Raw genomic sequence first — 17550 nt, 5'->3', positions numbered from 1 at the left:
AGTTTGGGGACCCCTGTTCCCAGAACGCTGACAAGCGGAGACGCCCACGTCCAATCAATCGCCATGCGACGACCAAGGCCACAGGCTGTTGAGGCCCGTGGTGCTCCGCACTTGCCCTTTGGTTTCACCGCCGAGCCAAGTCCAAGCATGCCTTAGGCCCGAGGGCTACTGTCGGCGTTCGAGGAATGGTGGTCCCCAGAGCTGCCTGCCTACGGCCTGCAACGTGGCTCAATCGGTGGACCAGTACGACCCGTCTTCATCAACAAACACTCAAGACCCTCGCGAGGGGCTAGGCCTCGCGGGGCGGACGACGCAAGGCCTCCTCAGGGGCGGCCTCGCCAGGCAGGCTCGTGAGGAGGCGGAGAGATCAAGGCAGAGGGTACCTCGTGAGGAGCTCATGACGCAAGACATGACGATCAAGACCAGGCGGGCACCAGGCGGGCGCCAGCTTGTGTAGTGTCCTTGTTTCCTCTTTGGTGCAAAGGGGGCAAGCGCAGGCGCGGAGTACCGTGGCATGAGGCAAAGGTTTCCATATCTGTGCAACGAGACGAAGACCAGCAGGACGGCAGGACGGAGGTCACCATGGAGCCCAAGACGGTGTCATCACTAGCACCTTTGGCAGTCGAAGACCACCTTTAGTCAGGATAGCTTGTACTAGCTGTCCCCTTTCGAAATGGCTGTTGTTGGCTCCCTTCCTGCTCAATATTTGGGAAGAGGACTAGGGCCTCTATAAATAGGGCTAGCCACCACAGTAGAAAGGAGATCGTCTCATCTAGAGCCAAGAGCGACAGATCGACTCCTCTTCAAACACACCGCCACAAGAACACCTCTCCTCACGAGACTGTTCTTCCTTTGTACTGTTCATCATCAGCCCAAGAGGCAATCCACCACACCACACACTGTATTAGTGTATTACACCACAATGGTGGCCCGAACTAGTATAAACCTCGTGTCTCTTGTGTTGTTCATCGTGCTATCTTAGAATCGCGGCGAGGTTGTGGGCGTGTTTCGGTAGGGAGAAGATCTTCGTGTGCACCCCAGAGTTTGAACCTTAAGGGTTTTGCCAGAACCCGATATCCGATAGACAATGCATGTGAACTCCGAGCAACATTGGGTTGCACACAAGGAGATGGTAGCCAAATCTCTAGACAAGACTCTTGAGTTATTTGCTACCAAGAAGGTTGAGGCTAGTTTGCACTTGGACTTGAACCGGCATGCCTCCCCATTGGTTGCTAGGAGTCCTCCGCCCATGAACCAAGATGAGATGAGTGAACCTCTTTTGACCGAACAAGTGAGGCCAACATTGAGCCTGATTTCAAACATCCAAAATGAAGCTTTGCAAGAGGAGAATGATGAGTATGAGGATGATGAGAATGAAGTTGATATCCATGGCAACAATGTTGGTGATTTGGACACATATCATGTGCAAGAGACCATGGACCCTTCCATTCCATATTCTTGTTGCTATGCATCGGAGTCGGACAACGATGGTCCCGATGAAGAAGTTGATGAGGAGGGGTTCACGACGAAGGAGGCCCAAGCTTTCAAGAAGGTACTATGGCATGATCATCGGATACCATTGTTCAAGGATCTTAGTCTCGCGGATGAAGCCGTGGTTGACGGTGGCAAGGGTATATTTCTTGAAGTTAGGCCAACTTCTCACCGGGATTTGGAACACGGGAAGAGCGGTATTTCTCCCGGGAAGAAGCTCGGAACCTTCTTGGAATTGAAGATGTGGCTCGGCGACTACTCGGTTAGACATCATCGTCCACACAAGGTGGTTCACTTGGATGTGAAGGTGCATTACACTATTGCATGTGAGGAGGACGGATGTCCATGGATTGTGCATGCAAGGCCATGGAAAGGAGGGCCTAATTGGCACATAGTGAGTTGTGTACCAAGTCACATGTGCCGAGGCAAGCGGGTTGATGGAAAGATTGTGTCATAAGACCACAGATAACTCACCCGCGAGTTCATCGCTTACAAGCTTTCCAACTCCATCCCCTCACAATGAACAATGAGCATTAGAGTGTCATGGACCTTGCGAAAGTCGTCTTTCACTACAAGGTCAAATATGGGAAGGCATGAAAGGCGAAGCAAGCCGCATTCAACATGTTGTATGGTGATTGGGAGGAAGCATACAACCGAATCCCTAGGTTGTTGGGAGCTATGGTCGCCACTAAACCAGGCATCGTTCATGTGGTCGAGCCGTATGGCCAAAAACAATGATTCGCAATGGAAAGACAGTCCGAGTCTTTGGCTGTGCATTTTGGGCATCGAGCAATGCATGAGGGCTTTCAAACACTATCGGCCGGTCATCTCCATCGACGACACCTTCTTGACCGGACAATACAAGGGAACTCTCTTAGTTGCAATAGGGAGTGATGCCAATAATAGGTTGGTGCCTTTAGGTTTTGCTTTGGTTGAGGTGGAAAATAATGATAATTGGGAATGGTTCTTGCATCTTTTGAGAACCAGGGTATTACCGGCTGAAAGGGAAATTTGTGTCATATCGGATCACCATCCTGGAATTCTTAAAGTGGTGGACATTGACATTCCTGGGCATGCTCTGTTGCACCATCGATGGTGCATGAGGCATTTTTGTTCAAACTTCTATAGGGCATGTGGGCTCAAGGAACTGGTTGAGATCTTCAAGATTGTTGTCTCGCTTTCTTCGATCAACGGTTCACCTACTTGTACAACCAATTGCTCGCACACAAAAAATCGGTGTCGGTGGTATTGGATTTCTCAATAGGCACATTTAAGAAAGGAGGAAGCGGGCATGATCTTTTGATGAAGATTGCCGGAGGTACGGTCAAATGACAAGGAACAGGGAATAATGTTTCAATAGGGTGCTCAAGGGTGTACGTGCATTGCCGGCAACAACAATAGTTCAAAACACATTCGGCAAGATGAATGAGCACTTTCTAAAGTACTCAATTTAAATTGATAAGCAGATTGCGGGTGAGAACAAGCACAAGTACAAGTACAAGTTCCCACCGAAGGTTGATGAATGGTTGGAATTTCAATCATGGAAGGCGGACTCCCAACAAGCTATATTATATAACAACCATGATTGGATGTACGAAGTGAAAGAGCCATGAGGAACCACAAACGATGGCCAACAATACGGAGGTCGGGCTTTCAAGGTGTCGCTAACACGGTGCGATTGCTCTTGTGGGAGGCCATTATTGCTTCATCTCTCATGCTCACACTTGTATACCACAACTCACATTAGGAATGTGGATGTTAATCACCTGCTCACCATGAGGCAGTCCGAGTTCTCCATCGTGGCCACCAAGAATACATGGGCTCCTAGATTTCACCCATACTATGACCAATCACAATGGCCGGAGTATCATGGAGTTCAACTATGGCCCGGTCTGGATTGGAAGGTCATTAAACGGGGAAGTCGTAAGAAAGAATGTCTTAGAGGCAATATGGACGGATGGGGCCGTGGTGGTGGTCGAGAATTTACCAACAACCAATTCCAAGAGCCTCCTGAGAGAGCCCATTGTGGATATTGCACCTATGTATCACCCAAATTATCTATGTATCAATCTCTTCGATGAACTAGTGCACCTATACAATTTACAATTGTATTAGGTGTGTTGGGAACACAAGAGGATTCTGGTATCTGTTTGGAGGGTTGATTTATCCTACACCTCCTTAGGTCATCCAGTTGAGGAAGATTTGTTGTTGCCCTACAGAACTATGTGCTTGGAAGCCAACATTATTACTCTTATAAAGGATGCTGGAGTACCCGCCTCATGGGTGCCTTCGAGGGCGAGGAGGCCATCTACATTGTCAGTTTCCAGGTGGCATGTCACGGGGGCCTCTCTGGGCTCTATGCGATGTTCAATCTACCCTAATGACTTGCACCCGGGTGACACGCCTCGACCGCCCATGACGGGTGGATACACTACACATTTTTCTCTATTCAATGACAAAAACCATGGCGACGAAACAAGAAATGACACCTAAAATCATTGTTTGTGATGGTCCACCGTCACGAGGTGTTTTCCTCCCAGGGCAGCGCCCTCAGCAACTTTGGCGATGTTCAGACCTAAAATTCGGTGATGCTTTTGGGCGTCACTAGGCATGTCCTTTTTCCGGGATGATTTGTAGTGCAACAGAAAATGTTTGGTGTCAAAACAATGTTAGGCGGGTTAACAAAATGGCTTATTGGTGTTCAGAATGTAGTACCTTATAAATTCTACCATGGCAGAGTTTATAACATGTTAGAATCAATTTTTCAGGGTTTAGGGTTGAGATGCTAGTATCAAAATCCATTGATTACTTTTCCATGTGTGCTCTCAACACTATAAAAGGTCATAATTTCTTAATACTACTTAATAGAACATACATGTTCATCATCATCATCACATCACTACCAATAGTAGCATAAAACATGAGCTACAGTGATGGACGATCATTGAGGCAACACGATAGAGAGTCAGAACTACTCATCATCTGGTTCAGCAACAATGAAACCAACGACGAGAAAGGTCCGTCCATGTCCATGGTGTAGCACGATGATCATCCTATCTCCAACATCCTTGTCGTACACGTCAACTACTTTGCTCCACACATTAAGGACAATGCTTCGATCTCCTTGTCCTGAAGCCGAGTATGAACTAGAACTGATATTGACTCTAGGATGGAGAACAAATGGTCAGCTCTCCATTTGCACCCTTCTCCTTAGGCACACCACGTTGTGGGAGTATCTCGTGGAATAACACAATTAGCACACCTTAAGCATCAGGGGCACATAGGAATGATCTCTTGGTCCAGCATTGTAACCGTCCGCGAGCATCCAAATTTGATCAACAAAGTCGACGACAAACCACATCCCTTCCTAGCTTACTCTGCTCCCTTTAGTAACTCCATGTCATTTATAAAATGTTTTGTTACAATATCCACTCCGAAATAAGCTATGAAAATATTTGTAAATAAGATTTTTTTAAATATAGCAGCCGGATGAAATGTTCTTAGTTAAAATTGCTTGATATTTGCCAGGATACTTACACGGATGAGTTATTGAATCCGTGCTCAAACGTACCTGATGTGACGTTTAGGTTTTCCACCTAGTCCAAGAGACATTTCCATACCTACTTCCAACTGGTACGCTTTGGAAAATTCTTTCCAAGTACTTCATGTGAAAAAGGTCACATCTTCTTCGTTCCTGATCCTGCATAGAAAAAATAAGCCCTCTCCTGCCTCCAGGTGCACATGTACAGTGGTCCTGAGAGATCTGTTTATACCCAACTTCTTCAAAAGTTTATCTCTTGTAAAGTAGGGGATGCACTTAGCAAAATTCATAAATTGCTCAAAATTATTTAGTCTGCTTATGAAGTCGGTGTCGTTTATGAGAGTGGTAAATACCATTTCTAACAACGCTTACTAGAATTTAGGAACATTGGATATCACAAATTAGGTTCTGTATTTGCTAGTTTCAGAAATATTTATGAAAATATCGGTGTTGCAATACAAATCTAGAATTTTCTTTATCATAATGATCATAAAAGAAATTTTCAGATTACATGTAGGTTACTTTTGACATCTAAAGAGGGGAATGTAGAAATAAGTAGTACCAAGGGGGTACGATTGACACTTTACCAAATTTAGTTAGGTCCACCTATTTTTAGAAACTTTCCATTATAAGATGATTTATGTTGAACTCGTGAGCTGAATTTTCTACTTATGAACCAATCATGAAATCCATCAGCATTATGTGTTAAAATCCACATGCAGAGAATCTTCACACCTTAACCAAACACTTGAACGACATGTACGTTTGATATACTTCAAATCTAAGAACTACACTATAATTTCTTTGAATCCTTGCGGAAGCGTGATGCAGAGTTACTTGTCCTTTTGAACATAAGGGAGACCGCAGAGATTCCCGGTGTCGAAACACTTCCGGCACTGCATTCCAAACCCTCAGTTATTTCATAAATAGCATATGGAGGTGATTTGTACTGGATCAAGGTGATTTGCATCGGATAAAGAAATGTATATGAAGACTTACCTTCATTTGGTCTTATTGAACCCGATGGCCTAGGTTTTTTTGGTACGGGAAGTCCCGAACCACGACAAGCATCAGCGACAGGAGGCTACCCTCGTCAGCGTGTTTGATATAGGGGAAATATGTCAGCAATCCTCGTCGGCATAGATGGAGTTACGACGAAGTATGGCCGTGATACGCGCCGGCAATAGGTGGCGAGAGGGGCCGAGAGACTGGATTTGGGACTATACGCAGGCGAGTGGGGGTTTTCCATGAAGGAGATGAACAGAGATGGCGAAGCTGATGGGACTATACACGGGCATATTTCTGGTTTGGGCCTACTTGTTAGCTGTAGCACAGAAATATTGGGATAAAAATACAACATACATTTTGTAATCAAGGGATAAGGAAAATACAAGTAAAATAAGAGATAATGTACGAAACATTTTTTTCCTTTTTAACTTTTGCAATTCAAATAAAATCAAAATGGAGCAGACTTGTGGGACAATTTTATCAATGTCATTCACGGAAAATCAATAAAACTAAAATACATTCCCAAAAAATTTAGAACAAGGACTTCAAAATTATTTTAAAGGATGCCACAGAACCTTGTAAACATATAAACAATGTGTACAATGACTCTACCACATCGATTATATCAATCTCGAGGTATAGCCACTTCCCATTAGGTCACCCATCCTCGGACTGCTCCAGCCACAACATGCTTAGCATTCAAGTTCTTTCCGGAATGAGGTACCAAAAGGGAAGATGCACCATGCTGATATGGGTTGTCAATTAGACCCATGACACCTATGAGAATGCCATACATTCTTCAAAATTTGACCAAACTCATATACATTTTGGAAACATGTCATGAAGTAATGCCATAAACCTTCTAGAATACAGTAAACATGTCTTGAAACACCAAAAAAATCATTCTCAAAATTGTGGAAACAATGACTTGGAGGTTAATTTAACAGACATGACCGAAAAGTTAAAAAACCATTCTCAAAATTTTCCAAAAAATACTTGGAGGTTAATTTGACAGGCATGACTTAAAAGTTGACCAAGGTCATATCACATTTTTGGAAACGTGTCATAAAGTAACGCGATAGTCCTTCTTCAAGCCAATTAACATGTCTTGAAAAAACATCAATTTTTTCAAAAATAAGGACCTTGAGCTTAATTTAAGTGAATCGACGGATCACCATATACATTTAAGCATGTACAGAACATGTTCTATACACACTTAAATGTTTACAGTGCCCCGTCTCATCAATTAATTTAACCCCAAAGCCACTTCCCATCTAGTCACGCACCCTCAGACTACTCTAGCCCCATCCGGTCACCCATCCTCAGACAGCTCCAGCCCCATCCGGTCACCCATCCTCAGACTGCTTCAGCCCCATCCTGTCACCCACTCTCAGACTGCTCCAACCCCAACACGCTTAACTTGGAGTTCTGTTAGGATGATCTGCCGATAGGGAAGCTGTTCCTTGCTGATATGGGATGCCTCTTCCATACTTTATGGTGCACTTGGCTAACCGCACGTTGCCGGTCCAATGCCATGTCACCCATGAATCTATAAGCTTCCATCCATCATCTAGATGCTTCCCGCTTTTCCCCTATTTTTTGTCGCCTGCCCACCTGCAGAACTGCCTCGCCCATGAAACAATTTTAACCAAGGACATGGCTACCTTGGACATGACCAAAAATGTTGCATACATGCATATTTGTGAGGTGATTTCTTATAAGAATTATGCAATAATTTATTTATGTTATTCGGAAAAAATACTTCACCTATTTTTATTTCATGCCAAAATGCAGAATTGTTGAACACTTGTACAAACTACGTGTGAAGACAAAGGAAAATGAAATAATTAGGTGTTGTTCAAGAAGTCGCCTCGCATCAAAGGTGATTTTTTTGATGTTCAAAAAGTCCTCTAATGTCTCTCTTGGCTGAAGAGAAGATACAATCCAAGGCCCCCATGTTCTGGACTCAGTTTCGGACTACACAGACATACCAGACTCAAAACGCCAAGAAGTCTTACATCCGGACTCTGAATTGGGTGGTTCTTTTTTGTTGGAAAGTTTATTTTGTGAACGTTCCAAACCAATTGGATTCACCTGCAAATTCATCTAGAGCATTGAGGTATTGATGAAACAAGCTGACGCTGCAGTAGAATCCAAGTCAAATTACAAGTCTAAAGGTGTTACATCAGCTCCACTTGGGCCCATGGGCTTGTACGACCTAGGGTTAGTTTTAGGTTGCCTTGGGACATCCTCCCAAGGATGTTTTTGGCCGCCACCCCTTGCTTATATATAAGTAGATCAATCTTGTAGCTTTTTCCTTGAATTTTGTTTAGATTAAAGTTCGTCATAACTGCAACTTGCATACTTTGTTTGTGTTCAACGACTAGAAAAGACGTCATATAACCCCACTTTGATCAATAAGCTTTCCTCTTAAATTCGCAATATCTAGATTGCACTCTCAGTTTCTTGCTTGTTCTTTGTCTGTCTGTAGGAAACAAACCTTCATGGTCAGGTTGATCGTGCTCCGGCGTATTCAATAACCTTTCAAAGTTGGTTTAGTGATTGCTTAGGCATGATGTCATCGCACGTTTGTAGTTGTATCCTCAAAGTCGGCTTCTAAATAGGTCTTTTTGCCCTCTGAAGTTCGCGAACACAGTTTGCTACAGTTTTCCAGGCGAGTTTTAGAATTGTTTGCCTCCTCATACCAACTCGGAATTGGGTGATTCTTTTTGCACTTGAAAGCTTGAGTCAGTACCATTCTTGAGAAAAGTTATCAAATAATTGGCACAGACTTTTCCAGAGGAAAGTTGGAGAGAGAGTGTTTGGTATATCCTGCTTGGAGCTTGTTTCTCATCATTATCTTTACTACCATTGTGATCTTCGCTTATATCTTGTTGTCCAGAGCTACTTCATATCCTCTGTTGCTACTAGTTGTGCTATGTCGTGCCCCCATTAATGTTCTAGGCTCGTGTCTCTAGTCCGGTCTAAATTAGGACCAACACAGTACCGTCGTTGAGTGTTTATTCAACATATCATCTCTGAATTGATTATTGCTAATCTTTTGCTACCATATATATAAAGCCAACCTGGCTCCACATATTTCTACATCGTGCATATTTACGTTCACCTGGCAATGGCTTTCTCAAAATTTGGAGTTATTTGACACCGCTAGTTGCCTGTCACCACCCGCTGCATGGTAAGAACTTGTAAGATATTGATATTTTCTCTATCGTGAGTGTGTTACCACCACATCCTAGTAGTTTATAGGAACATTATTCTTGTATTTTGTTTCTTGTTTTCTACTAATTATGGCAGGTCCCAGAGTTGTTAGTTCATGGGCTTTCATCGATCGTTGGAGAATTGCCATCACCTAAGAAAATACAACACAACCATCACGAGAGGAGCAACGACATCAGAATGCGCATAATCAGGTTAATATTTCCATGTCGCCATTAATGGTCATTTTTGCCCTGATTTATATGTTGAATTGGAGTACAAAATAAATGCTATATTTGCTTCCCATAATTTTGATGAGCGTCGAAAATTTCAAGTTGCAGTTAGTACTTTTAGTAGCTTTGCTTTAGTTTGGTGGAGTGAATATTGTCGGTTAAACCTTGATTATATACCTACTACTTGGGATGGTTTAAAAATTGTCATGAGAGATAGATTCATAGATGTTTATTATACTCGTGGCATGATTAAAAAAACTACAACATTTAAAACAAGGTAGTGGCACCGTAACAAAATATGGTCCGCATGGACGCTACATTATTTGTTCACCCAGCCCAGCAAATGGACTCTAAATTCTAAAAAGATAGGTTGAATATGTGCCACATTTTTGTAGTATGAAATGTGGGCCAATAGGCCAGACCCTACGCAAGGCATTGTCAACTTAGTCAACAAATGATTCCAAGATCCGTAGCCATTGGATTTACATCCAATGGCCGGCATCCATCTTCAATCTCTCGTCTTCTTCCTCCAGCACTGCCGGGACCACCTTCTGCTGCCTCCGGCGGCTAGCAGTATGCCTCACTGCGAAGCGCTACCACACTGTCGGCCAGGTCATCCCTCCACCCCTCCACACCTCCTGTTATTCTCTGCCGACTTCAGAACCATGTCGCATGAGAACTAGTTAACCCTCATACACCTCTCTGTCTGCGACTCCATTACCGCATCTTCCCATCTTAGCCTCGTTCCTGTCCGGGGCCTCACCGTCGTCCATCGCCCTGGCGCGCTCGGCGTGGCGTGGTCAACACAGTCAACAAATGAGAGTCATCGGAGGAGGACTATATGTGGAGAGGCTGACAGTGGGGACACACCAGGTCCATGGATGCACGCATGCAATCGCCTCCTTTTTACATCAAAACAAAATTATTCCTCTCCCTGAAAGTTGGGACCCACCAGCTATATCTTCGCACAAAAGGAAGTGCCTCCTTATTCCTCCCCCTGACAGCTGGGACCCACGAGCTAGATCTTTGCACGGGGAAGTGCCTCCTTATTGCGAAAAAATGATTCCGCCCCTGACAGCTGGGACCCACCAGCTATATCTTCACACATAAAGGAAGTGCCTCCTTATCCTCCCTGTCAGCTGGGACCCACCCAGTCGAAGCATACATAGTGTTGTCCGTCTGGCTGCGAATGTTTACGTACATACTAGTTGATCTGTGTCAAGGATGAACCGTGGCCAAGTAAGTAGTGGCGCGTGTCATAGTAGAGCCCCCGACGTAGCAGTTCATGCAGCCCCGTCTAAATGGTGTACACGTATGTATAGTCATAGGGCAAAAATATGGCCATGTACGTGCATACGGGTGGGGACTTGAACCCACATTCGTGCATACATACGACCAGGGCTCGTGTACATGGAGAGGCAACAGATGACAACAATGACGTCCTGTTCATCGATAGCCAACCGACTGGGTCGGAACAGAGGAAATGATGTTATGTTCATCGAGATGCAACCGACTGGGTTGGAATGTGTCCTATTCAATGGGAGCCAACCAGCTTCGACAAAAAAGCCGAAATGGGGTTTGGGGTACCGCGGAACGGTGGAAACGTTGGACCGCGTACGGTCCAAATGGGGTCATGTTCATCAGAAGGGTCTGGCTACCGCAACACAGAGGAAACGGACTTCTGTTCGAGTGCGTACAGTCCTATTGATTCGGGGTGGGGGGGGGTCTGGCATACCGCAAAATGGAGGAAACAAGTTTCTTTTCGAGCGCCTACGGTCGAAATGGGTCCTATTCACTGGGAGGGGTGTGGCATACCGCAAAACGAGACTCCACGGGCTACTGTTCATCCACCATTGACCACCATGCTCCAGCCTCCACAAACTATTGTTCATCCACCGCCGACTTCCTCCAGCCTCCACCTGCTACTGTTCATCCACGTGACTTCCTCCTGCCTCCACCAGGTACTTTTCATCCAGCCTCCACCGGCTACTATTCATCCAACCTTCATAGGGTCCTGTTCATTCACCCCCAACTGACTGGGGTGTGGCGGCCATCTCGGGGTCCTGTTCCAACCCCCACCAGGAACTGTTCATCCACAACCAACCAACCGGCTCGACTCACCATGTCTCGACTCGTTCTACGTACCGCACACATGGTAGCAATGGTCACTGTTCATTGAGAGGCAACCCAACACTAGCTGGCTACGTCTCGCACGGGGGCTCGATCGGCTTCAGTAAGCAGCAGCAGCGATCGATCGCTCGAGATTAGTTAGTAGCAGCAGCGAAGGAATCGCTCGGGTTCAGTCAGCAGCGAATGAATCGCTCGGGTTCAGTTAATAGCCAAGGGATCGATCGCTCGGTTTCAATAACATACGTAGTGCAATTGCTCGATCGGGTTCAATTAGCCAATGCCTCGCACACACATGCGAACGAGAGAAACACACAAACCACAGTGCATCGCTTGGCCCCGACCACCCACGATAACCGAGAACTCCCTGATATTTTCCTCGCCCTCGCTTCTACCCTGATTTTTTATGTCATGGACGGCCCAAAGAATGTCATGCAGGTGCGTCTCCGGCCTGCGCAGGACGAAAAGCCAATTTTTTTGTCATAGAAGTACGAGCCCACCACATCTATGATGATATGTGTTTTTGTCATAATTATCGTCATAGAAGTGTCATAAGCATGACAAAAAATCTTTTGGCTCGGGCCATAATGTCACAGATGTGCCTTTTTTTGTAGTGTCTCTCCAAACCCCTTGGGAGGAGGTTGAACCAAACAAGGCCTAAGACTAACCACATTGGGAGTAACAAGATTAACATCGGGGCCAACTCAGCAAATTTGCCTATGTGGCAATTAGTTAATGAGGAGAGAGGTAAATTGAGAAACTTAGCTAGTTACTCATTCTATGTAACATCACATGTACCAAGACAAAATGAGTCTATAACCTAAATGAAGCTTTGCATGACACTAACAGAGTATGTTACTTAGTGGATTCAGTGACCTGGCATCGGAAGGCTGTGATCGCTGACTCTGACCAAATAATTGACTGCCACGTTGACATACATGTGCATGGGGCCCACTTGTTAGAGTGCTTGATGAAGAAATATTAACGCAAGATAAAATGGTGTGGGGAAGGGTGCGATATCAACAACTAAAGATGTATGCGCAAAACAAAAACAAAGACACTGGCTCACTGTGATGACCACTAGAGCAATCCACTCAGATTGTACGTAAATATGTTTATACTCTTCATGATTTTTAGTACAATTAGGATGCACATGGTGATGTCATCCTGATAACAGCCACTCTTGATGGATGGGCATGCAGTGTCACCATGCTCACCTGCAGTTTCAACCCAAGCTGCTGACACGTCTCTAATGTATCTATAATTTTTTTATTGTTCCATGTTGTTATACTATAATCTTGGATGTTTTACATTCATTTACTAGCAACTTTATATCATTTTTGGGACTAACCTATTGACATAGTGCCCAGTGCCAGTTGCTGCTTGTTACTTTGCAGAATATCCATAGCAAACAAAGTCGAAATGCAGTAATTTTTTTGGAGTTTTTTCTGCCCAGAAGACACCCAGGTGGCCCAATAAGTGCACCAAAGGGGCTCTATGGGGCCCACTAGGCACCAGGGCGTGCTAGGGCCCCCAGGCGCACCTTGGTGGATATTGGGGCCCACAGGAACCTCCTCCACCGCCTCCCAGCTCTATAAATACTCTAATATTCCAAAAACCCTAGGGGAGTCGACAAAACACAATTACAGCCGCTGCAAGTTCCAAAACCATGAGATCCAATCTTGGGGCCTTTTTCGGCACTTTGCCGGAGGGGTCAACAATCACGGAGGGGTTCTTCATCACCACCCTTTCCCCTCTGATGATGCGTGAGTAGTTTACCACAAACCTACAGGTCCGTAGGCAGTAGCTAGATGACTTCTTCTCTCCTTTTGATGTTCTTGGAGATCTATTTGATGTAATGACTTTTTGCGGTGTGTTTGTTGGGATCCGATGAATTGTGAGTTTATGATCGGTTCTATCTATGAATATTATTTGAGTCTTCTATGAACTCTTTTATGCATGATCTTTATAGCCTCGTATTTCTTCTCCAAAACTTTGGTTTGGTTTGGCTAACTAGATTGATTTTCCTTGCAATGGGAAGAGGTGCTTGGTGATGAGTTCGATCTTGCGGTGCTCATTCTCGGTAACAGAAGGAGACACGACACGCACGTATCGTTGCCATTATGGATAAAAATATGGGGTGTATTCCTACATGAATAAATCTTGTCTACATCATGTTATCGTTCTTATTGCATTACTCCATTTTTCCATGAAATTAAAACACTCGATGCATGCTGGATAATGTTAGATGTGTGGAATAATAGTAGTAGAGGCAGGCAGGAGTCGATCTACTAATCTTGGACGTGATGCCTATGTCAGTGTTTTGGGATCGAGGGTACCCAGACTTGCCTACCTACGGCCTAGCGCGTGGCCTCATCGATGGCCCGGTACGGCCCAGCTACAAGATCCCAAGGAGAAGACCCTCGCGAGGGCCCCTGGCCTCGCGAGGTGAACGAAGCCAAGACCTCCCAAGGAGCAGCTCCCCGAGCCTACCTCCCGAGGAGCGGAGATTTCTATGTAGGTACCCAGCCTCATGAGGCTCTCGATGACGTAAGCTATGGCAACCAAGGTCAGGCGGGCGCCAGCGGGCACAGAGGAGGACAGTTTCCTCTTTGGTGCTAAGGAGGCAAGGACATACGGGGTTTCCCAAGGAGTTCCCCAAAGGTTTCCATTCCGGTGCGACAAGACCAGGACCACGAGCTCGACAAGACGAATGTCATTGCTAAGACCATGGCTGTGTCACGACCAGAAGTTTTGCAGGCAAAAACCACCTTTCATCAGGATAAGATGTACTTCCTGTCCCCTTTCAAATTGGTAGTTGTGGAATCCCTTCCCGCCTAATTAAGCTATGAGGGAAGAGGACCAAGGCCACTATAAATACAGGCTAGTCTCCACCATAGAGAGGGGTCGATCCATTCTGACTCCCCGAGCCCTCACGAGGTAGCTCATCCACTGTACTTGTTCATCCTCAATCTCCTCACAAGGCAATCCACCACAAAGCAGGAGTAGAGTTTTACACCGCAAGGTGGCCCGAACCTGGGTAAATCTCTGTGTTCATTCCCTTCCCCACTTGCCCGAACTCGAAGAGGCAAAGCCATGAGGTGATGAGCTTGAGGCCGAGGTTGGGTTAGATCTTCGCACATGCCCCAGAGTTTGAACCTTGTTTGGGTCCGTGGAGCCCCAATTCCGACATTTGGCATGACAGGTAGGGGCGTGTCGAAATCCTCCTTCCAGCTCCGCTTCGCCTCCATTTCGTCGCTCCCATCGCCCACGCCCGCCGATTCTGTGCTGAGCGCTGGGCTGCTTGCATTGTCCAAACGGCGCCTGTGGGCCGCGGTATCCCGCGCTGCTCTGCTTCTCGTGCAGCTAATGCTGCCACTGACCCTACTGCTCATGAGCTGCAGGACTCGTCGCCGCCGCCCTCCGTCCAGCATGATGGCCGCACCGCCACTCCTTCCCTCACTCCCGCCATGGCGTCGTCTTCCCATGTTCGTCGTAGACGGCGAACGCGCAGGCTGCGCTGCTCATGGCGCGTGAGCTGCCGTGCTACCGCCCCGCCAACGAGGGCTATGATGGCTGGCTGGGCTGCATCACCGAGCTCGTGAACACCGCCGGCGAGGCCCCAACAGCATCCCACTCGCTCCGCCCCCCTCCCTCCCGGGCGGGCGACATGGCCCATGGCGCACCTCCTTCTCCTCTTCTTCCTCTATGCAGCGCCGATGTCGAGCCCAGGTGCAACGCGCCTCTGCGTAACCCGCTGCGTGGGGTGCCAGCACCAGCACGGGACGAAGCAAGCTGCCAGGTGGTACAACAGCCACAAGGCGATGCATGTGCGCTCCCCGTACCACCGCGCCAGCATCAGGACTATGCGCCACTGGAGGCTGCGGCATGTGGATGTCAAGACCTAGCTCCCCTCACACGTGCCGTGCAGTGAGTGCGGCGGCCAGCCACGCCTTCACCCAAGAGCTACACCATGCTTTTTGGCTTGGCATGTGCAAGTCAGACCTGCCTCCGCGGTACGACGGAAACCCCGACCCTGTGGAGTTCCTCCAACTTTATTCGCTGAGCATCAAGGCGGTGAAAGGTGACGACACATGCTCCTGGATCCCCATGGCCCTCAAGGACGGCACATGCTCCTGGCTCTTGCACCTTCCAGAGGGCTCAATCTCCTCATGGGATGAGCTCCATGAGCGGTTCATCGCCAACTTCCAAGGCACCCGCAGCCGCACCCTTGCTGTCAACGACCCCCGGCGCTTGAAGCAACAGCCGGGTGAGACTCTGCAAGTACATACAACGCTTCAGGAAGGTTCGCCTCAAGATCCTGAAGGCCTCGGATGAAGCCTTCATCTCGGCATACACCGAGGGCGTCGAGGACGTCAAGATGCGGGAGGAGCTTGCCATCCACGACGACTTGTGCTCGGCTCTGGAGGCGTTCAACCTGGCGGACAAGTGTGCCTGGGCTGAAGAGGGCCGCCTTTCCTTCCTCAAGCACCCTGAGGCCGACCCTGAAGACAAGAAAGCTAAGGCCAAGGAAGCGAAGCATAAGGGCCCCCCGTTCTGCATCTTCCACAATGTGCACAACCATGTCGGCATCCTGGATATGGGGGTATCCAGCCTTGCCTGCCTGCGGCCTACCACGTGGCTCCATCGACGGCCTGGTACGGCCCGGCTTCAGCATCAACAACTCAAGACCCTCACGAGGCGGACGATGCCAAGACTGAGGGGATCGGCCTCCTCAGGCTAGCTCCCGAGGGGCAGAGAGTTCTATGCAAGGTTTACCTCACGAGGCTCAGCTGACGTGAGCCATGATGACCAAGGCCAGCCGGGTGCCAGGTGGGCGCCAGGTGGGTGCAGAGCACAGGTTTCCTCTTCGGTGCAAAGGAGGCAAGCCACATGAGCGGAGTCCCAAGGAATCAGCCAAAGGTTTCCATTCTAGTGCAACAAGACCAAGACCGCCAGGACGGAGGTCATCGACGAGCCCACTGCAGCGTCACGACCAGAGGCTTTTTGCAGGCGAAGACTACTTTTGTCAGGATAAGCTGTACTACTTATCCCCTTTCAAATCCGGCCGTTGTGGGATCTCTTCCCGCCAACATTTGGGAAGAGGACCAAGGCCACTATAAATAGGACTAGCCTCCACCAAAGAGGGGGGACAAGTCGAACTATCTCACACCACACCAGCTCCCTTGAGCTCAAGAACACCTCACCTCCTGAGGCCAGTTCATCCACTGTACTAGTTCATCCTCAGCCCTCTGAGGTAATCCACCAAAACGCTGGAGTAGGGTATTACACCGCAAGGTGGCCCGAACCAGGTTAACCGCTGTGTCTCTTTGTCCCTTTGAGATTGTCGCGCTAGGCTTAGGAGGACTGCGAGTAGGCAGGCTGGGTAGGTTGAGATCTCCGCACACACCCCAAAGTTCGAACCTCTCAAGGGTTTGCGGATCCCGTAATCCGACATTTGGCGCGCCAGGTAGGGGTGCGTCAGATCTTCTCTTTCGTCAATCGATCCACCACCACTCCGACACCTCCATGGCCGACGCACGCCGAGCTCGTGCCGAGTGTCGGGCCGCAATCGCCGCCCGCGTCACTCAGACGGCTCCGGCGGGTGATGACTGTGCCCGTCGCGCTCCGTCTCCAGTGGCCAATGCCGCCACGGGCCTTGCTGCCCACGAGCAGCAAGCTTCATCACTGCACCCGTCGGTGCACCGTGATGGGCGCACTGCTACTCCATCACTGACCCCAATAGCTTCTTCCTCCCACACGCGTCGCGGCTAGGCGGACGCGCAGGCCGCTCTGCTCATGGCGCGGGAGCTCCTTCGCTACCGCCCGGTTGGTGACCTCTATGAGGAGTGGCTTGAGCAGATTGCTGAGCTCGTCAGTGTTGCGCACGGGGGCTTCGCTGAGTCGGCTCGCTCGCTCCTCAGCAGCCACCTA

Source organism: Triticum aestivum, chromosome 3B (assembly GCF_018294505.1).
Source record: "Triticum aestivum cultivar Chinese Spring chromosome 3B, IWGSC CS RefSeq v2.1, whole genome shotgun sequence".
Taxonomy (NCBI): Eukaryota; Viridiplantae; Streptophyta; class Magnoliopsida; order Poales; family Poaceae; genus Triticum; species Triticum aestivum.
The sequence above is the reverse complement of the archived record's forward strand: the minus strand, read 5'-3'. Positions refer to the sequence as shown.